Source organism: Carlito syrichta, unplaced genomic scaffold, assembly GCF_000164805.1.
Source record: "Carlito syrichta isolate Samal-C Ts95f unplaced genomic scaffold, Tarsius_syrichta-2.0.1 Scaffold305221, whole genome shotgun sequence".
In the NCBI taxonomy this organism is placed as follows: domain Eukaryota; kingdom Metazoa; phylum Chordata; class Mammalia; order Primates; family Tarsiidae; genus Carlito; species Carlito syrichta.
Window position 1 is genome coordinate 64,381 of NW_007249317.1, and position 16,197 is coordinate 80,577.

Here is a 16,197-nt window from a genome sequence, read left to right on the forward strand (position 1 = left end):
TGCTGGTATCATGAACCTCTCCTTGTCTTCCAGAAGCATATTAATAGGAAGAACAAACTCTGTGGAAAGAAGAAAAAAATGACATTTCCCAAGAACCACCTCTGCTCCTGTCCTGCTCTTGCAGATTCTGTATGCAGAGAGAGAAACTATTGCTGGGCTCTCGGGGAGCAGACATCTCCCTTCCCTCCCTGTTCCCCATTCGTTACAGAGGCAGATACAAGCAGAAAACCCACAGATGGGGAAACGGGGCCAGGATGCTATTTAGGACAGAGATGGCAGAAGTGAATAGAAAGCCGTAAGATGTGCTTCAGGACAAGTCTATCCTGGAAGCACTTGACCCTCATCCATTTGATCTTTTCCAACTCAGTCTAATTGTCCCCTATAACTCACCAAGAAAATGTGCCCCTTATGCCATTCCAGCAGGTCAGCAGAGAATCCACATACTGGCAAAAAAGAGAACCACATCCTGCAGAGAATGTTCATGAACTTGCCTGGGGCCTTGCCTTGTGTGTCCACTTGAGAGTCATGCCGACAATCTGAACTCATGAGAAGAGCAAGTATTTCGTCACGTGTTAACCAAGCTCTATTTTCCTTTTTATGACATCCTTGAAAGGCAAGGAGCACATCTTCTTGAGAGCAGTCAATGCGATTTATATAGCTGGAGGATGGCTAAATAATGCTCACTCCGTGAGCAGAAGACAGCTCCTCTCAGCATTCGATGTACAAAGCCGGGGTGTGCCATGAGGGGCATCCACGGGTTGCCTGTATGTGTATATCTGTGCTGTTGCTGACTTTCTGCTTTCCAGGGACTGTCCCTGACATGAGGTTGCTCCTTCTCTCCTTTATCCTGATGGAAATCCCAGACACAAACATAGTGTTTGGTTCTGGATAAAGATGTTTGGGAAAGGCCGAGAAACATAGAGTAGTGGGAAGGGGAAAAGGCAACGCAGAAAGGGAACATATCATAAATGGGGGCGTGTGGAATGCACACCACCTGACTTAGCCAGAGGCCTCTAGAGGGAAAGCAAAGGAAACAGCTAAATGCCTTTATATCCCCTGGAGTCTTCAAAGGAAGCCTGCAAAGCAGGGCATCTGAATAATCCTCACTCGTTTAATATCTGACGCGTTTGCATCTGTGATGTGCAGAGTAAATTAGAATTCCTGGTACAAGAACAGAATTTTAACTGCTGAAGTTAACACAGAGGTCAGGCAGCCTTATTCCCACCTTATCTTATCTCATATGGTGTCAGGATGGATATCTGAGGACAGGGATGTTGTGGATTTTTTTTCCTCTGGGAACATTAGGAAAAGCCATAAAGAAAATGGTCCCAACTCAGCAGCCTTCTTTGGGAAAGGAAGGTTAATTCATTCTGCCATCAGTCCCTTCCATGGACGGTCCAGATCTCTATTAAGACAGTTTAGTCTCAGTGCAGGTGCGTTGTTACTTTAATAATTTAGGATGTAATTTCTGGACCTGAGGAAGATGGATAGCACATCTAAAAGAAAACAGATTTCCCTTCCTAACACACCACAACAAAATACTTCTGCAAAACAATGACAATGGATTAAATATGTTTCTTTTTAGATACTGTTAACTTTATTTTCAGAGGAAGCACTAACATTTTTGCTGCCTGTGCTTTGGGGATCCACTTGCTATGGAGACATGAAGACTAGATTTAATAAAATCATACAGTGTGAAGTCTACACAATATTATTTTTCTTATACTGGGCTGAATGCTTTGATTATTATTCACTCTCAAGTTACCCCTGGGACACGAAACCTACAATATTATAATTTGTATGCTGTTGGCCAAGGACTTCTCAAATATGTCAGCCATTATTACTCCATTTTATAGGTTAATAAAATGAGGCAAAAGAGATACATTAGTGATGGAAGGAGGAAGAATTTTATACACTTACACACATATACACAACTCTAAGGCTTCATCTTGAAAGTTTAAAAAATTATAGCTTATCAGTATGCAGAAATATATTTTTCTCCTGAGTAAGTGTGAATCCAATTTACGCTGCAATTAATTGTAGGTCATGTAGAGGTATTGAGTTTTATTTTTAAATATATTTCTTATTTTATCTTTTGGAAAGTAATGATTGAGTTTATTGTTGAAAATAAGGTAGAACGTCCTGAATAGCTTTAGAATATGACACAATCAAGAAATTTTAAGTATGCAAAAATTCGAAGTGGCCCACAATGCCATTTGATTGGGATATTGAATTAAAACAAGTTTAAAATATTACTATTTTTAGCCTAGGTGACATAGTGAGACCTTGTCTCTACAGAAAATTTTAGAAAATTAGCCGGTCTTGGTCGCATGTGCCTATAGTCCCAGCTACTTGGGAGGCTGAGGTAGAAGAATCACCTGAGCCCAGGAGGTCGAGGTTTCATTGAGTTGTGATTGTGCCAATGCACTCCAACCTGGCAACAGAGTGAGACACCAGCTCAAACAAAAAAATAAACACATGATACCATTTTGGACAAAGCTTTTCTGGTTTCTCTAGACCCGAATAAAACTGTCTCCTATATAGCAAGTACTCCTTTCCTACCAGCCCTTTTTCTTATACGCTATGCATCTTTTTTTTTGACCAGGCTAATTGGCTTTTTTATTAGAAAGCCAGGATTACAAACGACTTAGGAGTTGGCATTGGGGCCCTTCTTGCCAAAGGTGGGCACCACATTGACAAATGCCAGTTGTACCGCACCTCCACTTGGCCAGACCTGTCTTCTCCTCCTCCTCCCTTCTCCTTCCCTCTTCTTTCTTCTTTTGTTTGGCCACCTTAGGAATCTGTTCTCTCACTTTCCCAGCACAGGCAAGGGAACCATGGACTTTACCGTCAAGCATGTGGCCCGCAACTTCCAGAGTAGCCAGGGCCTCCACTCCACACTGGCCTAAGGCAGCCGCATCCTCCAGGGCTGTGCCTGCCAGGAGCACAGCTTGATCTTCCCAGGCGATGCCCTCCAGTGGGCCTACTGATCTGGGCGACTGTCTCCTGGCTGGTCACCTCAACAGTGAGTAGTTCCTGGGCGCGAACAGAGAGCTGCATGTTGGTGACTGAACCGCAGCCCCAACATGATATACATCTTTATAAATGGACCTGAACATTTACCATAAGACTATAAGAAAGGGATTGGCAGTAGTGGGACACTGCCAGGGGAGGGGGGGCACATAACATCAATAAGGGTACCCATACCTTACCTGTATGATGATCACGTATGTACCTAACACTGAATTGTACACCGCATTTTAAAAATTAAAAAAAAGAATATTAGCCAGAAGTGGCTTCTGTCATTTATCTCAGCATTTCAGTGGTGGGAATCATGAATACTTTTCCAAGTTATTGACCTCTGCTTTGCTCTGGTTTATTCTGAGCCAGCACAATTCCTGTGTCTCTCACTAGAATAATTTGTAGGAAGAGGAGAATGTGTTCGAAAAGTGATGGTAAGATTTATCTCCAAGAACCCACCACTGGAAACTGATTCCTTTTACCTGGCAACTAAATCCATGCAACGTTGTAAATACCTACAACATGATATGGCGACATAAACTGCCACAACACTAAGTCCCACATACTCTGAGGATGTTGAGGTCAAGAAGTTTCCCTCAGAAGGGACTAAACCTTTGCCTTTGGCCTGTAAAAACAGGTAGAGAACAGTAGTAGGCTGTTGTCCTTGTTCTGTAGTAATGAGAACTGGTGTACTTTCCAAGTGGAGGTAACCCCAGGTGATTGGCTGTAGTGTGAGTCAGGCAGAGAACTCAATAAACCTCTTAACCCTGTCTAGACTGAGAGGAAGAGGAATGCCTCAGGTGCCTGGGGGAAGGGAGAGGAAAAGTACATTTGGTTATGTCTCATTTATTTGGTGGGTATTGGCCACCTCTCTCTCTCTTTTCCATGCTGTGGCCTAACTATTGACCATTTCTCTGTTCATTAACACCTCCCACAGGGGTGGGCAGAGAAAGGGGGAAATGATGAGTCTCAAATTCAGCCATTGGAGTTACTAATTGTTGACTTTCACACCATGCTAAATTGCTTGGACGCTTTATTGGACAATTCAGAGTTGTTTTTCCAAACCCTGGGTCTATCACTGAAATTTGTATGATATACTTTGTCAAAGGACTGAAGCACTTTTGTTCGGTTTACCTAGCAGCTCGCTGAGAGACCTGTGAAAATGACAGGACTGGCATACTGTAATTCTATAAGACAGCTAAGGCTAACTCTAATTTTTCTGTGTTAGTGGAGGTAAGGGTAAGATTGGAAATTTAAGGAAAACAGAAAAAACGCTTTTTGGCTTCTTTTCTTATTACAGTTTACATCAAGAGTCACTAGCATGGTGAAAAATATTAGTTTCAGTTCAATATTACATATTGTTTGATGGCAACACTAATGATGACAAAAACGACCAAAAGCCAGAGAAGAGGAGGGAGACAAAGAAGGAGCAAAATGCTTGTAAAGCTCACATTTGAATCATTAACCCTTGAATAACTGAGACATGGTTTGAGATAATTTGTGTTTTGTGTGTATGTGTGTGTGTGTGTGTGTGTGTATGTGTTTAAGTCATGAATTGTCACAACCAATTGCACTGAACAAGTAGCAATGCACTTGCTAAGAGGCCAACCAAGTCAATACTCTAATGTAATACTTATCTGAGAAAATAGAGGATATAGGCAACATGGATAATTTAAACACACAAATAATTCCAAAACCTGTACAAAGGGTAGCTTCAGCTGCTTTTTCACAAATCTGCAAACAGGCACCAATGTGCATTCAATTTTATTTCTGTTCTTACCCTTCTCCCAACATCCAGAGAGATGGAAGTATAAATAAGCCACACAATGGCCAAAAGGAGAATGACAGAAGTGAAAGAGGATGATGATAAATAAAAGTAAAGGATAGTTCATATTATTGAGAAGCACCTTTTGAAAGATTGAGAGATGACGGAACTGAATTTGCATCAATTCATAATATCTCTGTGTAATTTGCCTTGCTGAAACAAAGAACCACTGTAAACCTCCTAGGGGTAATATTTTCTACCACTTTAAGGTTTATAGGCTTGAACTTTCAAGACCTGTGCTCCTGAGGCTGTTTATTTTCTCCTGAATACTTGGCCTCCAATTATGGTAAATTCTGAGTCCAAGGTCCGGACTGAGACACACATTCACTTGGTCACACCATACATAATTTCCAGAGAAGCAAATAGGAATGAGCAAACCCTGATGGATATAGTGACAAAGTTGAAATCCACAGACCCAGTATCAAATCCCAGAGCCACTACTTGGATATAGGCTGTTAAACAAATCACTTAAGTTTTGAATCTTAATTTACTTGCTTGTTGAATTGGGATGATAATATCCCACAGGACTACTGTGAGGATAACATGAGATGATATACATAAGTGTGCATTATAAGAGTGAGACCACCCAAAAATTGGAATTATCTTTTAGAGGGTGGACTCTTTGTAACACAGGCTTCCCCAGTAGGTAACTGTTCTAGGAACCCATCAGTATCAGTGTACCAGCTAGTGTTGCTGTAAGAGGCAGTGTTCAGCTTCAGTGAATTTTTTTTTAGATTCTTTCAGCATGTTTGCCCATTTCATGATGCATGATTTACAAGCACACCTGCTCATATCATGCTGAGTGTTCAGTAGTTTTTGACCAAAAACAGCATAGCCCCATGCCCCACCCTCCCTATTCACCTGAACTCACCCTGAGTGATTTCTTTTTTGTTTTCCTGGATGAAAATGTCCTTGAAGTGAAACATTTTGCTGATGTGGAAGAGGTGAAACAAAAAATGGCAGAAGCACTAAAAGGCATTCAAACTTACAAGTTCAAAAACTATTTTGAGCAGTGGAAAAAGCATCCTGATAGGTGTATTGCATCAAAAAGAGAGTTCTTTGAAGATGACTGAAGTTTAAACATGTAAGAACAAATACACATTTTTTAACAAACAAATTCTGTTTTTGAGGGGTTCTTTCTCATAAAATAAAAGTGCTGTATAAATGTTAGGAGATATCGTGAAAAGGAAAAAAAAATATAAGGCACATCAAATGAATCACTCCAGTGGTTCTCCGACTCTCAGTGTACATTTGAGAACTCTGACTAAAAGGCAGATTTGGTGGTCCATCCCCCAAGGATTCTGATTCAGGAAGTCTGGAGTGGGACCTGGGCATCTTTATTTTTAACAATTGCCCCAAGTGATTTTGATGCAAGTGATCCACGGAGCACCCTTTCGGAAACACTGGTGTGAGCCACCTATTAATAGATTCTGGCAAGAGTGACAAAGATAAGAGATGTGCAATTCCTCAAAGCCATGTGGAGTTTGTGCTGCTCTTCCAGCCTAAACACTGCCCTATTTGACATTTAGAGCTGCAATCCACAATATGTCCCAATCAACTCTTGAGAAAATGGCATAGCAACTCTTCTGTTTCTATACAGGCTTTAGGGTAGTTATTATCTTTCTTTCTGTAATTCTCCCCCAACCCCACTTCCTAGGGTCCTTTATCCTGTCCAAGAACACAAATTTCAGTTTCTCAAATCTCTCCAGGTAGTACCTCACTCAAAGCATGTCTTCATCCACAGTTCTTCACTATTTAGTTTCTCAGCCTCCCTTTCACTTTACATTTGAATATGAGTGGCGTGTGCGTGTCATTGAAAGGATGCTGCTTAGGTCAAACAAATGACCAATTCCAGATAGTTCAAATAGTTTTAAGGAAATAAATGAGATATTGGAACTTTATGCAGGAGATCACTGAAGATTTATAAATTAAGTGTCTGCACATTATGTTAGCTATGATTCCTGCCTTCTTTTGACAGTCTTGCTTCTTTGAACAGTCATGGCTCAGAGACAAAAACATGCTCAGCATTTTGGAAGACCAAGGAGAGATAACTTGGCTCACCATATTTATTTCCTCCCTTCTTCCCTTTCCTCCTTCTTTCCTTCCTTCCTTCCTTCCTTCCCTCCTACCTTCCTTCCTTCCCTCCTTCCTTCCTTCCTTCCTTCCTTCCTTCCATCCATCCAGATCTCACTCTGTCACTCAGGCTAGAGCACAGTGGTATGATCATGGCTCACAACAGCCTCAACTTCCTAGGCAATCCTTCCATCTCAGCCTCCTGAGTACCTGGGACTACAGGCATGTGCCACCATGCCTGGCTAATTGTTTAATTTTTTTTGTAAGACGAAGTCTTGCTACATTGCCAGTTGGTCGCAAACTCCTGGACTCAAGCTGTCCTCTCACTTTGACCTCCCAAAGTGCTGGGATTACAGGCATGAGCCACTGTGCCTGGCTGGCTCACCATATTTCAAATACTCACATGCCTTGCACTATGCCTTGTCCCATGAGGTCAGTAGTAGCTGAGGCCATGCTCTCTACAGAGAATCATCCTTCAGTTACACCAGTGTGAGGATACTAGTTACAAAGATTCACTGCAAAAAGAAGCTTCATAGGGGCTCCTTTTACTACAATTGGTCAATATTCTTGTTTTCCTAATGACACAAAAGTGGAGTTCAAACTGGGTCTGGGCTACTTTCTTAGTGCTAACTGGGTACAATACAAGACAGTCCCTGATGTCTGCAAAAACTTGTGTTCTTCATGGAAAGTCCCTTTAAAGCTAAGTATATGGACACAGTTCTTTGGACTCAATACTGAAGTTAATCTTAAAAAAAAATGTTTACTGAGTTTTTCGATCCCCCCTCCCAGAGCTTAAAAATATAATAAAAAGTGTTAACTTTAACTTTATTTTTCAAAATTTAACCTGAATAATTTGGAAATCCACAAATTTAAGAATAATTCTAAAGAATTAGGTATGTCAGATTGAATTCGCTTTTTTTTTTTTTTTGAGACGGAGTCTCACTCTGTCGCCCAGACTGGAGTGCAGTGGCTGCTCCCGGCCACCACAGCCTTGACCTGCTGTGCTCTGGCTATCCTTCCGCCTCAGCCTTCCGAGTAGCCGGAATTACAGGCACGCGCTACCATGCCCGGCTAATTTTTTGATTTATTGTAGAGATGAGGTCTCGCTTGCCCAGGCGGGTCTTGAACCCGTGGGCTCAGGCAATCCACTCACCTCAGCCTCCCAAAAGGAATTCACTTTTTAAGGTGATTATTAAAAATATATATTTTACCTATTTAATCTTGATTAAAAACATCACAGGGACTTGCTAGTTTATTAAAATAATTTAAATTATTCATCCCCAAATTAAAATACTATCTATAAAATTACAGTATTTGGGCAAACCCCCCCACAAATTCCTGATACAAAATTATGAAAAGGAATATTGCAAAATTGTAATCAAAGTACATGAGAACTATATGTGAGGATGGAAAATAAACATTATTTTCTCACCTCTTTGTAAATGTCACAGAAAAGTATCAAGTATTTTCAAATACTGGAACCTAATATAGTCCTCACTCTTGAAAAGGCTAGTGTAAAGTTTGGAGGACACAATACCTAATTCTTTTTTTTTTTGAGTTGGAGTCTCACTCTGTCGCCCAGACTGGAGTGCAGTGGCTGCTCCTGGCCACCGCAGCCTCAACCTGTGGGATCTGCGATCCTTCCGCCTCAGCCTTCCAAGTAACTGGAACTACAGGTGCACGCTACCACGCCCAGCTAAGTTTCTGATTTATTGTAGAGATGAGGTCCCGCCGATTTGTCCAGGAAGGTCTCGAACCTGTGGCCTCAGGCAATCCACTCACCTTAGCCTCCCAAGGCGCGGGATTACAGGCTGAGCCACCGAGCCTGGCTGACACAATAACTAATTCAAAAAAATTGTTAAAAAACTAAAATAGATTCTTGACTCTATCATTAAAGAATGGTAAAGCACTAAATATAATACATATTTGTACCATCATCAATAGACTTATAGACCTAGGTTTGTCAGGCTAATGATAGGAAAAATATGACATCTTCACCAAGAGAACAGATACACTCAGCCACATTTGACTGGCTGCTGGTCAGAGTGGTGCTTGTCTCACTGCCTTCTTTTTAGGAGATCCCAAGCCAAGTCTCCATGTCTAGCTTGTCTTCAGAACTTAGAATTCATCTTGGCCAAAATTCTTTCTGCAAAGTTATAACTCAAATGAATTAAAGTTCAGAGATTTTTGAATTGAATGGGCTGTGATTGTGCAAATTTAATTTTAGATAATCTACCAGATATAGACATTTGCTTTTAGGTTTCTATTACCCAGAGGGAGAGCTGCTAAAGCAGGAGAAACTATAGTATTGTGCTGTGGAATAGCATTGCATTGGGAAGACAGAAACCTGGAAAACAGCCCCTAATCTTCCTTAATTAATTCTGTGACCTTGAGCAATCCATGTGGCCTCACTAGGTGTCATGTGGAATATGAAATTACTGCACTAGATGATCTCCAGGGTCTCTCCAGTTCTCAGTCTCTCAGCAACTCAGATGGAATGAACACCAGATTCCTCTGGCAAATGGTTCATAAATCCACAAGAGCAATGTGAGGTGAGTAGCACTTGATCAACAAGTGCCATAACCTCTCAAGGAATTGTTTTTTCTGCCTTTTTAGTGGGGTAGGGTCAGTGTGGCAACATATCCTGTTGAATTTATAGAAGAGCTAGGGCAAATGACCATCACAAAGGGCAGATTGGGAGCTTGGGAAATGAGTGGCCAGTGGGTGCTAACATTCACTAAATACCTATTTGGAGTAGTCATGGTATTCAGTGCTTTCAACAAGAAATCTCAAACAGCTGCAGGAGATGAGAATGACCAAGAAGAAAAATGAGGAAAGCAAGTCTTGGTAGCATCAATAACATGCCCAAATTATGCCAGGATGTTCACCTGTAGTCCTTGGACTCTTGGGCCTTTTCCCTGACCATAGCTAGCTGCTTTGGGTTACAAAAGTCCCACATAGAGCTCCCAAGAAAGCCTGAAAAATCAGGATGTAGTTCCAGGCCAAGGATAGTTCTGTGGTTTGCATGTTCCCTCCAAAACTCATGCTGAAATATAGTTGCCATTTTAACAGTATTAAGAGGTGGGACCTTTAAAAGATGTTGCAGTCATGAAGGTTCTATTCCCATGAATTGATTAATGTCATTGTCTTGAGAGTGGGTTAGTTATTGTGAGACTGGGTTTGTTATAAAAGTGAGTTTGGCCCCGTTTTCTCTCTCTCTGTCTTATGAGTGCTTGCTTGCCCTTCCACCATGTTATGACACAGCAAGAAGCTCCTCACCAGATGTGACCCTTCAGTCTTGCCCTTCCCAGCCTCCAGAACTGTGAACTGAATAAACTTCTGTTGTTTAGAATTTAACCAGACTGTGGTATTCTGTTGTAGCAGCAGAAAACAAACTTAGAGAGGCAGTGAGCACAAATATTTTCTGCAAAAAAGGTAAGAAAGAGAATCTGGGCACCCTGCCTGTTGTTACAAGTGCCTTTATTGGGCTTATGTTGGATTTCTGACATAGCAGAATCATTAGATTAACCTAGAAAACATTTCCTAGCTTCAAACTGCAACTTAAATTCTACTATAGCTCATAACTTATTATTAGAATTTAACAAATTATATCACTGTGAATGTGAACAACAGATACAACGAGAGTGCTCTGTACTTTAATGGGAATCTTTGGGTAATTTATTTAAACATTGATATACTTGAGGTATTACTAGAAAGTTCTTTAGTGTTTAAGTACAAATATTGTACTTTTCCTTTGGTCTAGAAATTCATTTGTTATAAAACTATCTCATCTTAGTTAAAAATAAAGATATTCATTTTATACTTACATTTTTCTATGTTTATAATGTATAACCTACTTATTTCTAACAGAAGGGTTAAGGTAGCTTATAAAGATACTAGTCTGCGGGTGGGAGTGAAATAATTTTAGCTGTGAGGGGAGGAGGGATTTGGGAACTGGGAACTGAGCAAGGCATTAGAGATATAAGCACTTAATCAATAAGAGGTGACAATGGCAGTGCCAGGGAAAAGTCTCACTTGAGGTCAACAGGAGAGGAGTTTTTCTGCTCTAGGGAAAGCAACAAGAAATAGTCAAGAGACAGAAAAAAAGAATGAGAACTTACTGTGGACATAGAAAAAATAGTCTGCAATGGATTCAATTTGATAGTTTTATAAAAATTCAAATACATTTAATCTATCAATTGCATTTGAGCACCGAATATGGACACCTCTATGAGAAGATAAAAAGTTGAGTAAGACACGACTTCCATCCTCAAGGAGTTTACACTCTAGGTATGGGTGTAAAAGGAAGACAACTGATAAGAATAGACCTTTATATTCATGAAGACAAATGATGGAAAGGGATATTGAAAAATAAATTGCAATTGCCAATAGGCTATTTATTTTCTTATCCAATACATTATATATTCTACAGCAGTGGTTGGCAAAGTTTTTCTGTAAAGGGGCAGATAATAAATATTTCAGGATGTGAGGACTGAGAGACAAAATTGAGGTTGTTGGGTAGGTACTTATGTATTAAGAAAGAAAACTCTTGCTCTGCCTCACCCCAAAGCAGGTATACCCTGCAACCCAGGTGCCATCAACTGAAGAGATTCTAGGGATGAAACTGATTTCTGTGTACAATTTTCTCTTGCCCAAGAGATCTCAAGTTGTTTCAAGGCTCTCAAGTTAGGGAGCAGGCTCAAGGGGAGATACATGCTAAATCGTGAAATTTTGAATGGGATTCCACTGTCCAGTGCTTGGCAGCTGGCAACAGAGCAGTCCTTAATGTGTAGATGGCAATTTGCACAGGCTCGCAGCAGAAGCCCTGAATACCAAGGAGGACAGGGGTGAAGGAAATGACCTGACCAAGTTTCCAGGGCTCAATGTGCTAACAGAGCCATAAAAAACACCATGGTCTGATTTACAAAGTAGCAATACACCTTTCTCACATCATTAGCATGACCAAATGAATTATAATCTGTAGTATTAGAAAAACTAGATAACCATGTGAAAAAAATAAAATCAGATACATTCCTCACAGAGTATGTCAGGATAAATTCCAGTTAGATCAAAGATTTAAATGTAAGTAACCAAATTATAAATTATAAAATACTAGGGGGAGAGAGAGAGAGAGAGAGAGAGAGAGAAGGATGCCCTCTACTATTTAACATTGTGTTGGCGGTATTTGCCAATACAGGTACAGAATAAAAAGCAACAACAAGCATAAGAATAGAAAAGAATGCTGTAAAGTGATGCTTAACTGCAGAGAATAAGATTATATATCAGCTGGGCATGGTGACTTACTTCTGTAATCCCAGCACTTTGGGAGGCCAAAGAGGAAGGATTGCTTGAGCCCAGGAGTTCTAGACCAACCTGGGCAACATAGCAACACCTTGTCTCTACAAATTACAAATTAAAAAGTCAGCTGGGCGTGGTGGCTTGTACCTGTAGTCCCAGCTACTAGGAAGGCTGAGATGGAAGGATCACCTGAGCCCAGGAGTTGAGACTCCAACTCCAAACAACAACAACAACAAATATATATATATAAAATAAAGACAGAAAAGAATTAATGAAAAACTACAAACAATAAGAAGGCTCAGTAAGGTTATAAAATTATAACTTTAGAAGGTTATAAAATTAACCTAAAAATTGAATCGTTTTCTTATGTATAAACAATAACAAAAGCCATAAAATGAAAGAGAAGACAGTATACTAACAATGGTAAAAACGAAAATGAAATACCTTGTATAAAGATAGCAAAAAAGATCCCAAACTTATATAAAATTATAGAACATTTCTGAAAGAGACAAAACACATATGAACACATGAAAAGATATACACTTTACTTGATTACTAAGACTCAACGTCATACAATTGTCAGTTTTCTGTAAGTTAACGTTTAAATTTTTAAAATTCCTAGTAAGAATGCCATCAGGTTTCTGGAGTTGTTTTGTTTTTTTTTTTCTCCTGCATTTGGAAAAGTTACTAATAAAGTCCATTTTGAAGAACAAACACGGAAGAAGAATCATAAAGATCATGAAAAAGAGAAGTGGTTGAGCGCAGTGGCTCATGCCTGTAATTCCGTCATTTTTGGAGGCTGACATGGAAGGATTACCTGAGCCCAGGAGTTCAAGACCAGTCTAGGCAACACAGTGAGACCTCATCTTTACAAAATATATATTAAAAAATTAGCCAGCTGTGTTGGTATGTGCCTGTAATCCCTGCTACTTGGAAGGCTGAGGCAGAAGGATCACCTGAGCCCAGGAGATCAAGGCTGTGGTGAGCTGTGATCATGATCATGCCATTGCATTCCAGCCCAGGTGACAGAATGAGACCTCTCACTCAGAAAAAGAAAAAAAGAAAAGAAAGAGAAACAGAAAAATAACAAGTGAGGGCCTAGGTACATCAGATATTAAAATAGACAATAAGAACTCCATAATTAAAACATTATGAGGTTAACATATTAATAGACAGGGCGATGGGCTACAATAGAAAATCCAGATGCAAACTTACTCATGTGAAATTTATAGCAAGTAAATATAGTCAGTATATATAGTACACTGTGATAAAGGTAACAGTTCAAATCACAGGAGGAAAGGACTGTGTACAATGTTCACTATCTGGGGAATGGGCCACCTGGGACTCAATCCCTATCACTACACAATATGTTCATGTAACAAACATACTTGTGTACTCCCAAAACTAAAATTAAAAAAAATTTTAAAGTTCCCCTAGGAACTCTAGTGCAATACTAAATAAAAGTTTTCATAGAGAGAGGAAAAAAAAAAAGCAATACTGGGATAACTGAATAGCCTTATGGAAAAAGATGAAATTAGATAAATTTCTCAGAGTATATGCCAGGGAAAATTCTAAATGAACAGATATTAAAATGAAAGTAGTCAACCACAGAGCACAAGAAGAAAACACAGATGAACTTCTCTATAGCCTAAGAGTAAGAAAACTTTCCTATGACTCCCAATCGGTGATTAGTAACACAAAAAATGGTATATTTGGTTATATGAAAGAAAATGAGTTTTTTGCACATAGACACACACACACATTGGGATAAAGACAAATGACACTGGGAAAATATAGTTAAAAATAAAATGCTAGGCTAGGCATGGTAGCTCAAGCCTGTATTCTCAGCACTTTGGGAGGGCAAGGTGGAATTGCTTGAGCCCTAGAGTTCAAGACCAACTTGGGCAACATAGTGAGACCTTGTCTCTACAAAAAAAAAAAAGAAAAAGAAAAAATTTAACAATTAGCCAGATATAGAGGCATGCACTTGTAGTCCCAAGCCACTTGGGAGGTTGAGGCAGGAAGATCACTTGAGCTCATGAGTTGGAGGCTACAGAAAGCTGTAATTATGCCACTGCATTTCAGCTTGGGTGACAGAATGAAACTCTGACCAAAAAAAAAAAAGTTAAAATGTTAATATTTCTATCAAAACCTGTACCTTACAAAGACATTCTAAAGACAACACACACAAAAAAGTCCCAGCAGCCTTAAAGGGGGGAAGGGTAATAAAAAATCAGCACACAGAAAAAGAAATGCAAATGGCTCTTAAACTAGGAACATATGTTCAATTTTACCCATAATAAAATAAATGCAAATTAAAACTACACAAAACAACGTTTTTCCTCTATCAGAATAGCAAAAAACCAACACTTAGACAACCCAGTGTGCTGACAAAGTTGTGAGAAAACAGACAGACTTATACTGTATAGATTACAGGAAGAAACAAAATGTGGTACAACCCTATGGAAGAGAATTTGGAGCTATCTAATAAAATTATATATGTGTTTAGTGTACTTTTTGACCCAACACTCCAACTTACAGGAGTCTACTACAAAGAAACGTTGGCAAAAACATTAAGGTACATGCACAAAGGTAGTACTTGCAGTATGATTAGTACAAGCGGGGATCCCCCCCAAAACATAATTATCTTTTGGAGGCCAGGCCTCTCATAGTGCAGGCTTCACATGCTAAGCAAGAATTCTAGGAACCCATTGACTTCAGTGTACCAGCTAGCATTGTGAGAGGCTGCATTCGACTTCAGTGAAGTTTTTTGGGGAGATTATTTCAATGTGTTTGCCCATTTCATGATGGATGATTTATGAGTGCACCCATCCACACTGTGCTGAGTGTGACCAAAATCAGCTTGAGCCCTGTGCACCCTCCCGCCAGTCACCCAGTCTCACCCTGAGCGACTTTTTTTGTTTTCCCGAATAAAAAAAGTCCTCAAAGGGAAACATTTTGCAGATGTGGAAGAGGTGAAACAAAAAACGGTGGAAACACTAAAAGGCATCAAAATGAACAAGTTTGGAGCAATGAATAAAAATCTCAATAGGTGTATGAAGGTGAGTGAAATTTTAAAATGTAAGAATAAATACACAATTTTTAATAAATAACTTTCAGTGTTTTGGGGGGTCACTCCTCATAAGAGCAAAAACTGGAACTGACATATAAAACACATAAGAGAAATATCCAGGTAATTTTAAAACATGGCTATTTGATGGTACACCTCTATGGGGTTATACCCTAAAGACAAAAGAACTTTCAAAAAACCAAAACCATATTGGTAGTAAAGTTGGTTTTGTTATTCTGCATCCGTTGGGACTAAGCACGTGACTATGTTGGTGCCATCAGCAAGTATGGTTTTCAAGTTAAGTTAAAAACTCTATAATTCCAAAGTTGAACTATAGTATTATAATATTAATATGAATCAATGATGCATTTTATATACAAATTTATGTATCTATATATAAAATATTTGTATGTATATGCATGTGTATTTATGTGTGTCTGGGTATGTGTGTGTGCATGTACAATTTTATTTCTGAATTTGGGGGAAGGTTACATAAGAGGTTCATTTTGTTATCCTCTCTGCTCTTGTATTTTAAATTTTCTATCCCTTCTTATAATAAAAGAAAATTTTAAAAATGTATTACAGTAACATTATTAATATTTAAAATACAAATTTCACATAAGAACAACAAAAAATTTCTTTTTTTCTTTTAAAGATGTGGAGTGGTCTGGCGCAGTGGCTCAGCCTGTATTCCCAGCACTTTGGGAGGCCAAGGAAAGAGAATTGCCTGAGCCTGGGTGTTCAAGACCAGCCCGGGCAACTTGGTGAGAACTTGTCTCTACAATAAGTAAATTTTAAAAAAAGCCAGGCGGCTACTTGGAAGGTTGAGGTGGTAGGATCGCCTAAGACCAGCAGGTCAAGGCTGTTGTGGCCATGAGCGTGCCACTGCACTCCAGCCTGGGTGACAGTG

At 39.5% G+C, this 16,197-nt stretch overlaps 1 pseudogene; it reads right to left on the reverse strand.

Annotated features, from left to right (window-relative positions):
• Positions 1-2,647: 2,647 nt before the first annotated feature.
• On the reverse strand, positions 2,648-3,066 carry LOC103263692 (annotated as a pseudogene).
• Between the last annotated feature and the right edge of the window lie 13,131 nt (positions 3,067-16,197).